The sequence below is a fragment of the Eriocheir sinensis genome, unplaced genomic scaffold (genome assembly GCF_024679095.1).
Source record: "Eriocheir sinensis breed Jianghai 21 unplaced genomic scaffold, ASM2467909v1 Scaffold658, whole genome shotgun sequence".
NCBI classification, from domain to species: Eukaryota; Metazoa; Arthropoda; class Malacostraca; order Decapoda; family Varunidae; genus Eriocheir; species Eriocheir sinensis.
In genome coordinates, this window is record NW_026112007.1 from 181,668 (window position 1) to 198,652 (window position 16,985).

The window sequence follows — 16,985 nt, forward strand, 5'->3', positions numbered from 1 at the left end:
TCCAGCCAGGAACATTCGAAGCATCTAGAGAAACACAGCTAATTCATGACTGCAGCATGGTTCACGAAAGGTAGGTCATGCCTCACTAATCTCTTGTCCTCAGTAAAGTATTTGAGGCGGCGACAGAGATGAAAATTATGATGTAATCTATCTTGATTTTAGTAAAGCGTTTGACAAAGTTCCTCACCAACGACTGTTGCTTAAATTACAGGCTCACGGTGTAGAGGGTAAGGTTTTGAACTGGGTAAAGACATGGCTTAGCAATAGGAAGCAAAGAGTGCAAATCAATGGTAAAAGATCTGACTAGATGTGTTACGAGGGGTCCCACAAGGCTCGGTATTAGGTCCACTCTTGTTTATTATTTATATCAATGATTTAGATACAGGAATTAGTAGTGATGTCAGTAAGTTTGCGGATGATACCAAGATCGGTAGAGTAATTGAGTCGGATCAGGACGCTAGTATTCTCCAGGATGAACTAAACAGATTGTATGATTGGGCGGATAAATGGCAGATGGAGTTCAATGTAGGGAAGTGCAGTATTCTGAGTGTAGGTAGGAACAACCCTCTCACAACTATTGCTTAAAATGACACTCTCATAAGCAGGTCTGGGTGCGAGAGAGATTTAGGGGTCTTAGTGAGCTCTGATCTCCGTCCAAGGGCACAATGCATTCAAGCTTAGAAATCGAGCAAATAGGGTACTGATTTATTTCAAGGAGCGTAAGCAACAGAAGCGCCGAAGTCTTCCTCAAACTATATTTAGCATTAGATAGACCTCATCTTGACTATGCGGTTCAGTTCTGGTCATCTTTACTATAGAATGGATATCAAAAATGTTAGTATCAGTGCAGAGGAGGATGACTAAGATGATTCAGGGTTGAGAACTTGCCATACGAGGAAAGACTCCAAACAGTTAAACTTGCATTCTCTAAAAGGCGAAGGGTGCGTGGAGACATGATCGAGGTTTATAAATGGATGAAGGGCTTTAATAAGAGAGATATTCATAAGGTTTGTTGTTAAGAGAGCCGGTAGACACGAAATAATGGGTTTAAATTGGATAAATGCAGATTGAAGAACATAGGCAGGAATTGGTTTACCAATAGTGTTGGATGAGTGGAACAGGCTTAGCAGTGTACCTATCAATGTTGTAGAGAGGTTGCTGGGGTTCTTAGGAAGTCGTACGGAAGACGTTTCTCCACCCCATACAAGATGCAGTAGGAGATTTTCTGCAGAGTCGTTTACCGACGTATTTATGGAAGCGGCTATATGCGATAGCCAATCCTCCCAGTTATCGTGGAGATCGTTCACGATAGGCCTGAGGACCTGTAAGATTTTCCTATTAGCCCTCTCCGCCAACCCATTAGCAGCTGTGGTAAGCTGATGAAGGATTGCGTGATGTTAAACTGAGCGCTTATTTCGCTCAATACTGAGTTCCTAAACTCGGTGCCATTGTCACCAAAAGAATTCGAGGAGACGAATGTGGACACAACACGGAGTCACGAGGGCATGGGCCACGCGTGGCTGTCTTGTCCTTGAGAGGCGCTAGAACTAGAAACCTAGAGAACTGGTCGACGCACACCAATAAGAAGCGCGAACCATGTTGGCTCTGGGGCTGTAATAAGTCTATATTAACAACATCCCATGGCGCCTCTGGTACTGGGTATTGCAATATAGGTGCTGGCCCTTTTACGGACCCCTTGTGCTTAGCACAACGACGCAATGTGCGACATGTTTTTCACATCAACCCGTAACGTGGGCCAGTAGAATTTCGTCTGGTGACAGATAGCGTCTTGTCTCTTCCTGGGTGACCCGCAATGGGTGTGTTATGGACCAGCTTAGGCGTCACGGGGACGTATTTGTCTGGGATGACCAGTTGTTCTATAGGTACCTGCTTGGTTTACCCCAATATAAGAACGTTGGAATCTGCACGAGGCCGGTAGGCCTACAAGGCAGTTCCTTTGACCCTAAGCCCCGTGTATCTAATCCCACCCAGTGTCGCTGTCCATGAATTTATCTAATCTATTTTGAATGTGACAATTGTATTGGCACTCACCACATGACTGCTAAGCCTATTCCACTCATCCACAACCCTGTTGTAAACCAATTTTGCCTATGTCCCTCTTGAATCTGAATTTATCCAGTTTAAACCCATTATTTCGTGTCCTACCCGGCTCTCTTACAACAACAACAACAACAACAACAAAACCTTATGAATATCTCTTATTAAAGCCCTTCATCCATTTATAAACCTCGATCATGTCTCCACGCACCTTTCGCCTTTTTAGAGAATGCAAGTTTAACTGTTTGAGTTCTTTCCTCGTATGGCAAGTTTTCAACCCCTGAATCATCTTTAGTCATCCTCCTCTGCACTGATACTAACATTTTGATATCCATTCTATAGTAAAGATGACCAGAACTGAACTGCATAGTCAAGATGAGGTCTATCTAATGCTAAATATAGTTTGAGGAAGACTGGCTTCTGTTACATGCCCTTGAAATAAATCCTAGTACCCTATTTGCTCGATTTCTAGCTTGAATGCATTGTGCCCTTGACGAGACTGAGCCCACTAAGACCCCTAAATCTCTCTCGCACCCAGACCTGCTTATGAGAGTGTCATTTAAGCAATAGCTGTGAGAGGGTTGTTCCTACCACACTCAGAATACTGCACTTCCTGCTACTGAACTCCATCTGCCATTTATCCGCCCAATCATACAATCTGTTTAGTTCATCCTGAATACTAGTGTCCTGATCCGACTCAATTACTTCACCGATCTTGGTATCATCCGCAAACTTACTGACATTACTACTAATTCCTGAGTCGAAATCAATGATATAAATTAAAACAACAGTGAACCTAATACCGAGCCTTGTGGACCCCACTGTAAATAACATCCCCAGTCAGATCTTTTACCATTGATTTGCACTTTTGCTTCCTATTGCTAAGCCATGTCTTTACCCAGTTCAAAACCTTACCTCTACACCGTGAGCCTGTAATTTAAGGCAACAGTCGTTGGTGAGGAACTTGTCAAACGCTTTACTAAAATCAAGATAGATTACATCATAATTTTCATCTCTGTCTGCCGCCTCAAATACTTTACTGAAGGACAAGAGATTAGTGAGGCATGACCTACCTTTCGTGAACCCATGCTATGAGTCATGAATTAAGCTTGTGTTTCTAGATGCTTCCGAATGTTCCTGGCTATTATGGACTCCAGCATCTGCCATAACCGATGTTGCTAATATGATAGTTTGAAGCAGCCGATCTGTCCCCTTTTTGAAAATCGGCGTCACATTAGCTAATAATATATTTCCATAAGCTGGGCACATAGCCAGTATTTACCGGCATCTTAAAGATGTTGATTAGTGGACCACTGACTACATCACCTATTCCTTTAATACCCTCGGAAAAGTCCCATCAGGACTCAAGGACTTATTCTTTAAGCTTATCTATCTCATCCTGAACTATTTGCCTGGTAATGATTATATCTCCAATTTATCGCCATCCCCGCCCTCGCACACCTGAACCCTTTCTGGAATAGTCGTTCGATCCTCTTGTGTGAATACTGAACGGAAGTAGTCGTTCAACAATGTGCTTATATTATCGTAATTTTCACTAGCTCCCCTGTGTTTGTTTTCAGCGGTCCAATTTTCCCGTGTTTTTGTTCTCTCACATCTGAAAGAAGCCCTTAGGATTACTTTTTGCCCCGTTTGCTACTTTGATCTCATAATTCTTTTTGCCATCCTGGTGTTTTTCTTCACTAATCTAGATAGTTCGACATACCGGCCCCTGAAATGTCTCTCGGCACTATTCTATATATTTTCTGATAAATTCTCTTCTTAACCCTATCTCGTGTTTTTAGTCCATGAGTCATCCACTCTGGGGTCATTGTTTTCTTTTCTTTTCTAAGTGTTCGCTGTGGTATATGCTGTCCTGCCCTCTACTATTACTCTAACTAAATTATTGTAAGACATTTCTATCTGGTTCTCCTGGTTCTCTAATCTGCAGTGCTGACCCTCATGTATCCCTAAATTATCCCAGTTTATCTCTTCAAGATGTCTTCAAGCCCTCGTAATTTGCTCTTCTAAATCTGGCACCAATACTGGGTTTGTTCCGGGTCACCGCCCAGTCTAAGCTAAAACGAACTGTTCTGTGGTCACTATTTGTATATATTTGTATATTTTTGTGGTGAAGTGGGGAGTATCTCAGAAAATAGTTTTTCTGATGGAATTCATCACAGTTGCATGAATCACTTTAAAACAGGGGGGGTTATATGTTTCATGAAAAATGGTGGTGACATGAAACTTCCCAAATTCCGAAAATTCCTGACACTCATTTTTTTTTCATTAAGGATATGGTTCGATTACATTACAGATACATCTAGGTGAAGCTTGTGATAACAAACGCCTAGTTTAACTATGAAGGGTTAAAAGGATACTGAAGACTTACAAAACTCAGTGGCTGACACTGAGTTGGGTGTCGTATTCAGGGTTCTTACCGCTGGTATTATTGCTAATAAGAAACTTACCGGTAATGTCTCCAATAACTTGTTGGAAAGAGCCGCTGGCATACATTATCAGTGCCAGCAGCACCTGTGTGCAGGTGGGGGATGGCGGTGCCCTCGTCCTCCTCTGTAGATAGGGCTCCAGCCCGCTATCAGCCGAGTAGCTCTGTCGAGGGAGTCTGTACTGACTGATGAGCTCCGCATCACTCACGGAGAGAGGGTCAAGGTGATCACGTATTATCCTTTCTCTCCTTAAAGCACGGTCATGCAGAACAGCGATAAGAATCTCCCATCGTGGGTGCTGGCAGTGGTCTGACTGAGGATGTAAACAAACGCAATCCCTGCACCATCTCGCTTTTATGGAAGGAATTTCCATATTACCTCTTTTTTATTTCTTTGTCAAGAAACACTAATTATGACATATTTCGTCAATATAAAGAAGGTTGTAAGAGTTACACCAACTCCGTAGAGGCGCCGCCGTAACTTACATCCTCCTTATAACTCCTTTACAACCTCCCGGATGCTTCCTGAATTCGGCAGAGAGTTGTACTCTATTTCCACCGTTGTAAGGCTTACAACCTGCTTTCTGAATACGGCCCCAGGCAATTCACAATCGGCGGAAGGGCCGGCTGTTGCTCGCCCTGACGAGGGCCGGCGTGTCCCTAATGGCAGTATATTTTTTTTTTAATGTTTACCTGCACGTTGGCAGGAGGGGCTTAAAGCATGTTGAGAGCCCGGCAGAGGAGCCAGGCGTCAGGCCATGAGGCCCTGCCTAGCTGGTCGGGGGTATGGCTGTATTTTGCACCTGCAGCTGGAGCCGAACGAGCAACTCAGCAGTCATAAGCTGGCTCAAAGGCCAGGAGAATTGCTCGTCTGACGAGTGCAGGCGTTCCATTGGCAGTGCATCGTTTTTGCTTATATGTTTACATGCTCGTTGGCAAGGGCTATGGTTAGAGCCTTCGGCAGAGGAGCTAGGCTTCAGGCCATGAGGCCCTGCCTAGTTGAAACAAAGTTGGGGCACGGTATCTTGCACCTGTAACTGGGAGCCGAGCGAGCAACTCAGCAGTTCAAAAGCTGGCTCAAAGGCCAGGAGAGTTGCTCGCTCGACGAGTGTTGGCGTTCCACTGCAGTACATCTTCTTAAGATTACCCCATAATAGGGGGACAGGCCTTTGGCCAAAAGGCGGCCCCTGTAAGGGGGACGGGCACCAAGTCCCGGTGGGTGTAGGGACGCCTCCGCCGCCGCCACAGCCACGGGTAACAGCCGAAGAGCAGCGACGGAGGCACGGGTCTCAGGGCAGGCGCCCAGTAGACACCCATAGCGGTGCACGGGCGAGCAGCCGACTGGTCGACTTGACTGCTGCGGGGGCCCAAAGCGAGGATAACCAGGCGGGTCAACCACGCTGCCGCAGAAGGACCCCATAGCTGCTCGCCCGACTGCAGTGCATCGGTACGCGGCCTTTATATATCCGAACATCAGAGGCAAATGATTGCCTGAAACCGCTGTCCAATCAGCGACGAGCTTACATCAGCAGCTTAAAAATACATTTGCAAGCTATGTATATAATATATAACCGAAAGCAAAAAAATAATCGTAGAGCAGGTTTTCATTGGGGTCATCCATTTAAACAGTATGCGTATTGTGTGAAGTGTCACGCAATGATATAACGATGGAACTGGCACTGATGAATAACCGAGGAATATCGCTTCGTAGCGTAGCTCAATACCACCTTTCTGAAAAAGATTTTGATTTCAAGAATGCTGTTATTATTGTTATGCTATGAAATACGAGAATAGTAGGAAAATCAGTCTTCACTGCCACTGACCATTATAACAATATGTACTTCTCTATTAAATTTTAAATGATAACCAGAACAGATGTCAATGCCATTAAGCACCATGGCAATACGTACTTCTACTAAACTCTCACCTGTATGTTATTTATACAATGTTATAACAATGGAATTGGCACTGAGGACAAGTGTTTCGTAACGTAGCCTAATATTTCCCTACATTAAAGCTTTATACAAAACCAAAATATGCTATGAATGCAATGTTCCCAGGAATGTAAAGCCATGAAATCTGCTAACACACCCCACCCCCGCACCCGCCCAAGATATACGAAAATCATAAAAGAGATCATTTTTTGCAATGATATTTCAACGGAATATTTTCATAAGCTTCAGAAACTGACGTTACCAAAAAGTCAAACAATCTGTTAGTTATAATTACCCATGTGCTTTTGTATTGTATATTAGTAATTGTTATACTAAAAGAACGTATTGGTATAAATTATCATCAAATGACGTATATATTATAAAAGTTGACTTTAAGGAGTAAAATTCTGTTCCCTGCTTTATAATACTTGTCAACATGTTATAGTAGGATATCAATGTATTATTATTACTATTTAATATCACCACGAATTAGGCATACAATTGTCAATGGAAAAACCCACGACAACAGATCACGCCACCTATAGGAATGTCGTCCGTCAGTGTTTACTGTCTCAGTTTTGTATACATCGCATTTCATATGCGTGTAGGTCACCTTGACGTACGTAACCAATTGTAACAATTATTTTCCAACCTGTAATCGTCACCCTTCACGAGAGTCCGACTGACACACAACGGAGTCGCTCTCGCTACGGCGCTTCATGTACATATAGGCTACGAATATAATTCGCCTTAAGGAAGCTGAAGTCTTAATCAACGCCCTTTAAACGCCCCCGGCAAGCCTGTTACATTTGGTTGGCAGCGGTCACCACCGCGCCTGTGCCTTTCGCTACCTCGTTCTCTCCAAGCCCAAGCCAGAGAACTCACCAACAACCCGGGGACAGGCGTAGAAGGAAGGAAGGAGTCACAGCCGTCCGCGGCAACTCACCAGGTTGTGCGCCAGCCAGTGTAAGCAACTCACCAGGCGTCGGCTACAAGCTCCATACAGGCGTCAGCGTTCTCCAGCCACCAACAAGAAAGGCCTACGCAGCCGAAAGCGAGGGCCACACCCATGCCGCCCCCGCCCTGCCAGCACCGCAAGCCACCACAGCTCACCGAAGCCCGCCAGCAGGAGGAGGCACGCCCGCTGACCTTGAACAACCCAGATGCTCCTCGCACCTATTAACAGCGGGCGTCACCGCCGCTGCCGAGCATCGGCCCAAACTTTTTCCGGCAAACAGTCAACAAGGGAACCTGAGGACATCTCCCAGTGACTGCAAGCAGTTACCACTACCGTTTCCGCAAGGCGTCTTCAAGAGGTTACACCCAAGTCGTCTTATCTGCCACCGCGGCCCATCTCTATATATAACAAGAACGCAGCAGCCGTCCTACGTCTGGCGGCAGTTTTCCGGCACCCAGCCGCGGCTGATCAAATCGCTGGGTCAGCAGTTTCCAGCAGCCATTACGAGTCCTCCGATGTCCGCCCTTCTCATCTCTCGCCGCTGCTGCTGCCGGGCAGTGGCCGAGGTTTCACGACGCGACTCCAACGATCAGCACGTACCCGAGGGCGTCCCCAACCTTCGCCCTTCCACTACATCAGCTTGATTAATCTTGGTATTTGTGGATTTTCCTTCTCGTCAAAATATGCCGGCTTCCGGGCTTATTTCAGTTTTCAGTTTCAAAAAGTGCAGAGGCATGACCTTTTATTTTTGTGTTCCTAACACTGTTAATCAGTCATAATTGTGAGAGTAACGTTCATTCGCATACGATATTGATCCCTTTTATTATTGTTTGCTAGCGGGTTTACTTCAGAGTTCCTGATCAAAGTTAATCTTCCTCAGTGCCCTCGTGCCTCACCGTTTTCTTTTCGCCGCTTCGAGGGAAAACGAGCTTCCAAAGGTATACTCACTTAATTTATTCCACCCAAAATACCGCAGTATTTATAGAGCTATTTTTTTAATAGCACCCATAACATTATGACATTCCAATTATAACTTTAACTTATATTACGTCTACCTGGCACCCTGACAGCCATTCTTTCTTGTTTTTTTTTTTGTGTTTTGCGCATGCAACTATTAACGATTCATAAGCATCGTTCCTGTTTATTGAAGTTAATATTTACAGCTATCAAATATGCGTCATATATTGTAACTGATTTATACACCATAGTATGAACAAAGACACTCTCGCTAAACTCGGCGACACCTTTAAACAGTTGGCCTGTCCTCTGGGTATGGGAGGAGGAATTGGAGCACGGTGCGGACAACGATGATTTAAATGTTGTAAACTTAAGTGATCGGGGTAATTACGCCGCATTACCTTCCTCTCAAGGAAAGCTGCTCAGGGCCGGATTTGCCAATAGGCAACATAGGCTACTTGGCCTAGGGCCCACTGGAGTAACTCGAGGGACTCCACTCAGAACCTGGGGACTTAAGTTGTGTGGCCTAAATGGTCGAGAGAGAGAGAGAGAGAGAGAGAGAGAGAGAGAGAGAGAGAGAGAGAGAGAGAGAGAGAATAATGTTCGTTAACCTTTCAGCACCTTGGACCAAAAATCCACATTCATCAACTTTGTGTGTCATATTCATTCACAAAATTAAATTCTACTGACTCAACAATGCAAAGTTGCCTTTTTGAAACTGCTGCAGTCACCAGGACTGGTACTGTGTGTGTGCAGTGGTTGCCATGTTTGTCCTTTTAATGACAGTCTGTCATTTTTGAGCCTGTTTGTCCTGTTTTCTTTTAAAAAAGTGACAGTCAAAATTTCTCTCCCACACACACACGCACACAAACAACACACGCACATATAGAGAGCATAGCATATATATATATATATATACATATATATATATATATATATATATATATATATATATATTAAGGTTAGAGGGGGCTCTATTGATGAGATTTGGGCCTAGGGGCCCACAAGGCAAGCAACTGGCCCTGAAAGGCTCCCTCTTTCACTGCCGGGTTCTGTTCAGAATACTTAACCCCACTCACAGCCGATCAAAAAATGCCTGACGATCCACCTCTCTGCAGGGGCCCCACCCTACTTCCCTTCTTCCCCGATTCGGGTCATTCCAACTCACGCCAGTATTCGGCATATTCTCAAGCGGCGAGACCGTTCCTAGATCTGTGTGACTTTGCCATCGTAAATTCCTCCATTACGGAAGATCAAGTGATAAAATCGCTTCATTCGGTCACAGTTACTTCCAGGCTCTCGCACTGAATTTGATGGAAGTCCCTCAAAGCGTTCTGCTTCGGGGACATTGGAGAAATTCATGAGGTTTTCAAAAGGAATTTGCAAAATCTGGGGCGGGAGTAAACCAAGCATCGTTAGACAGATGGCACACACGGTTGAGTTCTCCAAAAAATTCCTCAACAAAGCTGATTTGGGACGCCATGATTACGAGGCAAATCAGCTGGCGGTTGACTGTATCAAGAGCCTAGAAGACACGTTCTGGCTTCCAGGGGGGGTTGTATGCGTAAAAAGCACCAGGTGAAAACAGCTGAAGTTGTTTTTTACTTATTTCAAGTTATTTCAGAGACGAACTGCCGTTCCTGCCCTTCTTTCGGCCTTCAAACCGAGCGGGGAAGTTGTTGACTTCAATCTCAGAGTTAGAAGTCAAGGTTCAAGAACACCTCACCATCAACCCTCGGCCAGCCGCAGCATTGCAGGCAGTAAGGCATCTCTCACCTGGGTAGTTTTTAAAACAATCAGGACATTCTGAACATTCTTTGCGTTTTATGAAACGTAGGGAATCTCAACACACATTCAAGACAGGGCCTCAGATAGAGATCAGGAGGTTACAGTGAAGCGGCATTATTCATCACACAGTGAACTCCTAGGGCCAAACCATCAGCGGAAGGCTGCCTTGGCCTTGTCCACGGGAATTGTTTCTAAGATTCAGGTATAGTTGTTCTGGTAAATACAAAAAGGCCAATGGAGGAAACAGAAGACAAGTCCTCGGCGTGACAGTAAAACCACACTCCCTTCTCAGAAATAAAAAGACATGAACTTTCGGACAGCCCCTGCTGCGCAAGGGCGTATGTACATCCAAGTGTCCCTTAAGGACAATACTAATTGGGAGCAACTTGACTCACACAAGGCTTAATGGGCCGATACAAAATTGCCCTCCTCAGGCAAGGTGGGCAAATTTCACCCACATTAGCGGTAGACACAGGTGTGATATGTCAATGGTTCATTCCAGACTCTGCTTACAGGTCACTGACATTGACAGGCGAGTGGAAAAATTGGCCGCCCCCAAGAGAACGAGAGACCTGAATGTGGTAGGCGTGACGGGCAATTTCACTTTGGGGAATCCTTGGGCGAGTACCACTAACAGTCAGCTTACATGAAAGTATGTCCTTTCGAGATTTCTTTTATGTCTCTAGCAGGTTTGGTTTTTACCCAGGATGGATCTTAGTGGATTAAACGCCATGAAAGACCTGCACATAAACCATAAACCCTGAAAGCAACGCGATCGTGTATCAAGGCTGACGCATAGGGCAGGGGGATGGTGGGGTCCCATCGCCTCTGTCACCCTGAAAAATCCCACCCCCAGAGGGGGAAAAATGACCAACCCACCACAGACCCAGTGGGATCTGCCACCGCCCAAGTGTCACCCTCTTACGGTCAAACCACACGAAAACATTGCAGACTTGTGGCGGACAGTAACGGCAGTCGTAGAAAAGTCCCTCAAATAGTTCCAGATCATGCTGCAAACCTGTTAAAAATCCGTTTGCCTAACGCCCCTCCAACGGGCAGTTATGGTGTATCGACGGAGCCCTCACATACACCGGGCAAAGAGCTTGGTGAGTAACTCTCAAGCGACAGTCAAGGAGTGGAGGTTTTGCAGAGGGATTGGTAATAAACACGTCTGGATCTCCTGTATCCTTAAAACACGGTGCGTTATTAAGTGCCAGTGTCTAGTGTATGGGGAGAAATGTCGCCCCTCGAACACAGCTGAATACCTCTTTCCAGCCCAAGTCTCAGGCATAACTTTCGAAGTGTCAGGCTTCTCCCGAACAAGGTAACAGCTAATTTAGAGGCATTCCTAAAAGTTGCACACTATTCCGAAAACTAGCTAAACCTTTAGTCCAGCTTACTGGAACATTATAGGGGGGCGCTTGCTCTACCAGGCGAGCCGTTTGGAGTTGATGCAGTGTGTTGAAGGACCACATTAAGTTAAAACCAAATACAAATCCTGCATATATCAATGCGTACAAGCCTGTCCCCACAGTCAGAGGGGAGGTCGTGCAACAACTTATCTCTGAATACGTTAGAACAAGTTGTCGTCACAAGAATCGAAATTCCCCTGTGGAATTCACCTGTTTCTGGTTCCAAAGAAAGACGGTTCTATCGTCCCAGATTGATTTCCCGGTGAACACTGCGATCGTGGATGATCAGCTTTCCGCTTCCGTTCTTAGAGATCTTCTAGATGTGTCCCGGTAGAGGAAACAAGTCTTTACGAGTCTTGATTCAGTCAGTGGCTAATGGAATCGCCCATGGCCCCTGAGTTTAGTCAACGGCTTTGTATCGCCCTGGCGGCTGGTACTTGGTGAGTGGACGAGGATGCTGTTCGGCTCAGCGAGCCCTTGACCTTCCAAAGGACAATGAATGCGTATTTTTGTGATCGCCGGCAACTCTGTCTAGTGACATTTAGACGCATCATCATAGCAGGTAAAGACGTGGCGTACATGGAACACCAAAAGCAAACCGCGGCAGACTTCAAGAGGTCGGATTAGTCAAATCACCAAAATGTGAATTTGCCCCGACTTGCCTCGGGGTATGTCGCGGACGAATTCGGTAAACCAATACAGTGGGACGACAAAATAAAGCTGTTGCCGAGTCTCTGTGCCAACGTCTGCGGACAAGGTACGATCTTTCTTGTGTCGCAGGTTGGTTGGCAGGCCTTTCATATAGTGACTCGCACGCGCGAGTCCCCTGCAAATCACTCAGTTAAAGAAAAGACGTACCATTCCAGTGGCTCCTGCGCTCAACAAACGACAGAGATCAGCAGTGCCTTTACACAGGCTCCGGTCCTTGGTCTTCTGGATTTGGCGACCTTCAGCTTTGGTACCGACGCTTCGATCAGTGGACTAGAGCCGCCTGATGCAAAACAGACAAGTACGCAAAGATGTGATAGCGTTCGCCAGTCGAGTACCAACTGCTCCGGAAAAGAGAACTTTTTCTGCTACCCAATTTTAGAGGTTTTTTGCCATTGTGTAGCCTGCTACTTTCGTGACATAGTGATGGGGTGAAGAAGCAATTGTGGTGCGAACCACGCGGCCAACCGATATTTTCATGAAAAAACCCCACAATGTCGTCATGATGATTTCAATGATCCACATGTTGCCAACCGATATTAAATATATCACCGAACAAATGGCTTCGCAGATGCCTTATCTTAATATTCATAAGTTACTACCAACACCAGAGGTCATCCAGTCACTTCACCCAGCCAGCCCAGCGAGACCACCCTGTGGAAGAGGTTAATTTACGCCCTCGAGTCGGGAGACGAAACAAACCTTCCTGAATTGCCAGTTCCCTTTTCACAATTCTTCCTATCAGAGGACAACCTCCTTTGTAGGTCATGGCCAACCAAACCGGTACCTATAGAACAATTGGTCATCCCAGACAAATACGTCACCGTTACGCTTAAGCTGGTCCATAACACACCCATTGCGGGTCACCCAGGAAGAGACAAGACGCTATCTGTCACCAGACGAAATTCTACTGGCCCACATTACGGGTTGATGTAGAAAAACATGTCGCACATTGCGTCGTTTGTGCTAAGCACAAGGGGTCCGTAAAAGGGCCAGCACCTATGTTGCAATACCCAGTACCAGAGGCGCCATGGGATGTTGTTAATATAGACTTATTACAGCTCCCCCAGAGCCAACATGGTTCGCGCTACTTATTGGTGTGCGTCGACCAGTTCTCTAGGCTTCTAGTTCTAGCGCCTTTTAAGGACAAGACAGCCACACGCGTGGCCCATGCCCTCGTGACTCACGTGTTCTGTCCACATTCGTCTCCTCGAATTCTTTTGAGTGACAATGGCACCGAGTTTGGGAACTCAGTATTGAGCGAAATAAGCGCTCAGTTTAACATCACGCAATCCTTCATCACAGCTTACCACCCAGCTACTAATGGGTTGGCGGAGAGGGCTAATAGGAAAATCTTACAGGTCCTCAGGCCTATCGTGAACGATCTCCACGATAACTGGGAGGATTGGCTATCGCATATAGCCGCTTCCATAAATACGTCGGTAAACGACTCTACGGGGAAGTCTCCCTACTGCATCTTGTATGGGGTGGAGAAACATCTTCCGTACGACTTCCTAACAATCCCTCAACAACCTCTCTACAACATTGATAGGTACGCACAACAGCAGATGCATATGTTTTCTATGTTAGGTGTACGTTAAAAGCTACGAAGGTTGAAATGATGTCAAAACAACACAAACAGGCCGTCCTGGTGAAATTAATAGAGGGTGACACAGTCATGATTAAGCAAGCGGAAATGAGTTCGAAACTGGGGGCTAAATTTGTGGGTCCTTACCGTGTTGTTCGGAATGTCAGGGGAAATCGGTTCGAGGTTCTCGAGTCGAATAGTGGAGTCAGTCTAGAAGTTCACAGTGATCGTCTGAAAGTAATTATCTCACCTTTGGACCTTGATATTGGTAATTCCCCCTCAGAGTCAAATGTTCAACAAGATAATCCCAACACCCATAGCTATAACTTGAGACCACGGGTTTAAATACTTCATTCCCACCACTTTCAGATCATGTTGTGTTTTCTGATCATCTTGTTGTCCCTCGGCTTCCTGCTTGCAACGACACCCATCCACCTGAAGCCTGGTGCCCTCACGGCACACATAGGAAAGGTCTTCCTCATAGAAGATGTGCTCCTCGTAAAATATCCATATACTTCCTTGACCAACACCACTGACACAATCAGGATAGTCTCAGAAAAACTACTCGGCATGGCAGACGCCATACGGGCTACCAAGACTAGGAAATCAAAGGCACCTTCTAGTACCAACTCTCTGAATCTTTTTCAACTACTGGAGGATAGGATTCTGTTCCTACGGGGAAAAGTTGATGAGGTAGACATGGATTATAATTTTCACTCAGTTCACTCTCGGGTAAAAAGGGGGTTGCTCAACATCGTTGGGTCCGCCTCAAAGTTCCTCTTCGGTACGGCAACCGACGAGGACGTACGCGATTTGCGGGACCACTACGCTCATGTACTTTCCTTTGCTGCCCGAAATCGCAGGGTGATCAACGCCAATTGTAGAAAACTTGCGCGGTTGCGTTCTAACATTGAGGAACTGCTGGAGCAGACAAATAATATGGTAGAGGTTGTCAACATAGTTGTCAAATAGATCGACCAGGTGAATCAGTTTCTCCTCCTAGATCAGGCCTTGCATGTATTGGACAACGTCATTAATCTGTCGCAACGGCAAAAGCAACATGTTGATGCGGGGAAACACCTGCCTTGATGACGGTAGACTGTCCATATCGGGTATCAAAATTATAGCCTCACACCTTTATTCAACCCAGACATGAGTCAATATTTTACCCCTTGATTGAGTCCAGCCTCACCCCTGATGCCATAATCATTCATGTTCCATTTCAGACGGCGGACGTGGAAATTGTCCTGTTCCCTTTTTCAGCTAAGGACAGTGTGTTAGCCCTGACACGTCCCTGTCTTGTTCTAATCGCGAAGGATTTCGCTCTGTATTCAATGGGTAGCTACTCACTCTTGCAATATTGCAAGGAGACGGTCTTCGGGCGATTATATTGCTCTGCGTCTCTTTGCCTTCCTACCAGTTCGGGAGGGTGAACGCGTCTGACGCTCTTTCCTGTGCCTTTACAAGCAGCTACCACCAACACCTGTTTTCCATAAGAACTTTCAGGGTCTGCATTATTTCTATTTCCTCAGTCCTTCTATGTCTCAGTCATTCGCCCGGAGGGTACCACTTATCAACGGGTTACTGGTTACTATGCCATAGCGGAAGCATGCTATATCCGCTCCACTAACATAACAACGTACCCGTCCCGGATCCGTCTGGTTTTCACGTTCAATATTTCCCATCGTGACTAATTCTTAATTCATTGTCTTTCGCAAACAAAACGGAGTTTGCGGAAACCCTGGAGGAAACGCTGCCTGAATTCCTGCATCTCCCTACCTGTACCCTGGATTTTGTACCAATGTTTCTGTTCGTCAGTCTCGTCGTCATGTGCTACCTTATTAGGAGGAACTCTGTCCTGCACGATTATTTGGTTGTGCAGACACGGCGACTGGATGCAGGAAGACCACTGGCAAGGTAGTTTTTCCTTTCTCAGGCAAGTCAGCGGACAGAAACCTGGCATTCCCTGCTCCTATACTAACATTGTACTATGTTTCACTATTGTATGTTTCACTACTGTATTTTTTTTAGGAGCTAGATGAACGTTTCATTGTCTGTACCTATGCCAGTTGATAGCTTTTCTACATGTGTCCTTATATTTATCTTTTGAGAGATTTCTTATGTTTCATGTCACACACGTTGTGTTTTACCTCTCACTATTTATATTATAACTCCACATATGTTCTTACATAGCCAGTGTTTTATTGTAATTGTATCATAGGCAGTCTGCTTGACAAACTGCTATTTAGATTTTTATATATCGCGAGGTCGCGATCACTGGTAGGTGACCGAGCAGTGTTATAGTAGGATATCAATGTATTATTATTATTATTTAATATCACGAATTAGGCATGTCAATGGAAAAAACCACGACAGATAGATCACGCCACCTTATAGGAATGTCGTCCGTCAGTGTTTACCGTCTCAGTTTTGTATATCGTCACCCTTCACGAGAGTCCGACTGACACACAACGGAGTCGCTCGCTACGACGCTTCTTGTACATATAGGCTACGAATATAATTCGCTTAAGGAAGCTGAAGTCTTAATCAACGCCCTTTAAACGCCCCGGCAAGCCCGTTACAAACAACGAAAAGAACGATATGCTAGTGGTTCAGAGAACAGAATATAACTTCATTTGATAACGCTCATTAAGTGCGGATTTTTTTTCGTGTGTGTATTGATTAAATGACTTCGTTGTTGAAAAGTAGTCCAAAGAAGAGTCTAGTCCTCTTCAATAAAGTGATGTCCGCTATTCTCGTCTTTTAATCAATATGAATAAAGACTCATCTCAACGTTTGACATATTAGCTGTTTAATGAACGTGAAAATGAAAATTCATGAAAATCCAATTCAAAAGAACACTATCAACACAATAGCAACAAACAGTGGCCTCTCACTGTTTCATGAAACAAATAACTGATATCTCAAGCAATTTACTATACAATGTCAATAGCAACAAACACTGGCCTCTCACTGTTTCATAGAAACAAATAACTGATATCTCAAGCAATTTACTATGTCAACAATAGCAACAAACACTAGCCTCCCACTGTTTCATGAAACAAATAACTCTACTATGTCAACAATAGCAACAAATAGTATTGCCTATCACTGCCCACTATACATATAACAGCAT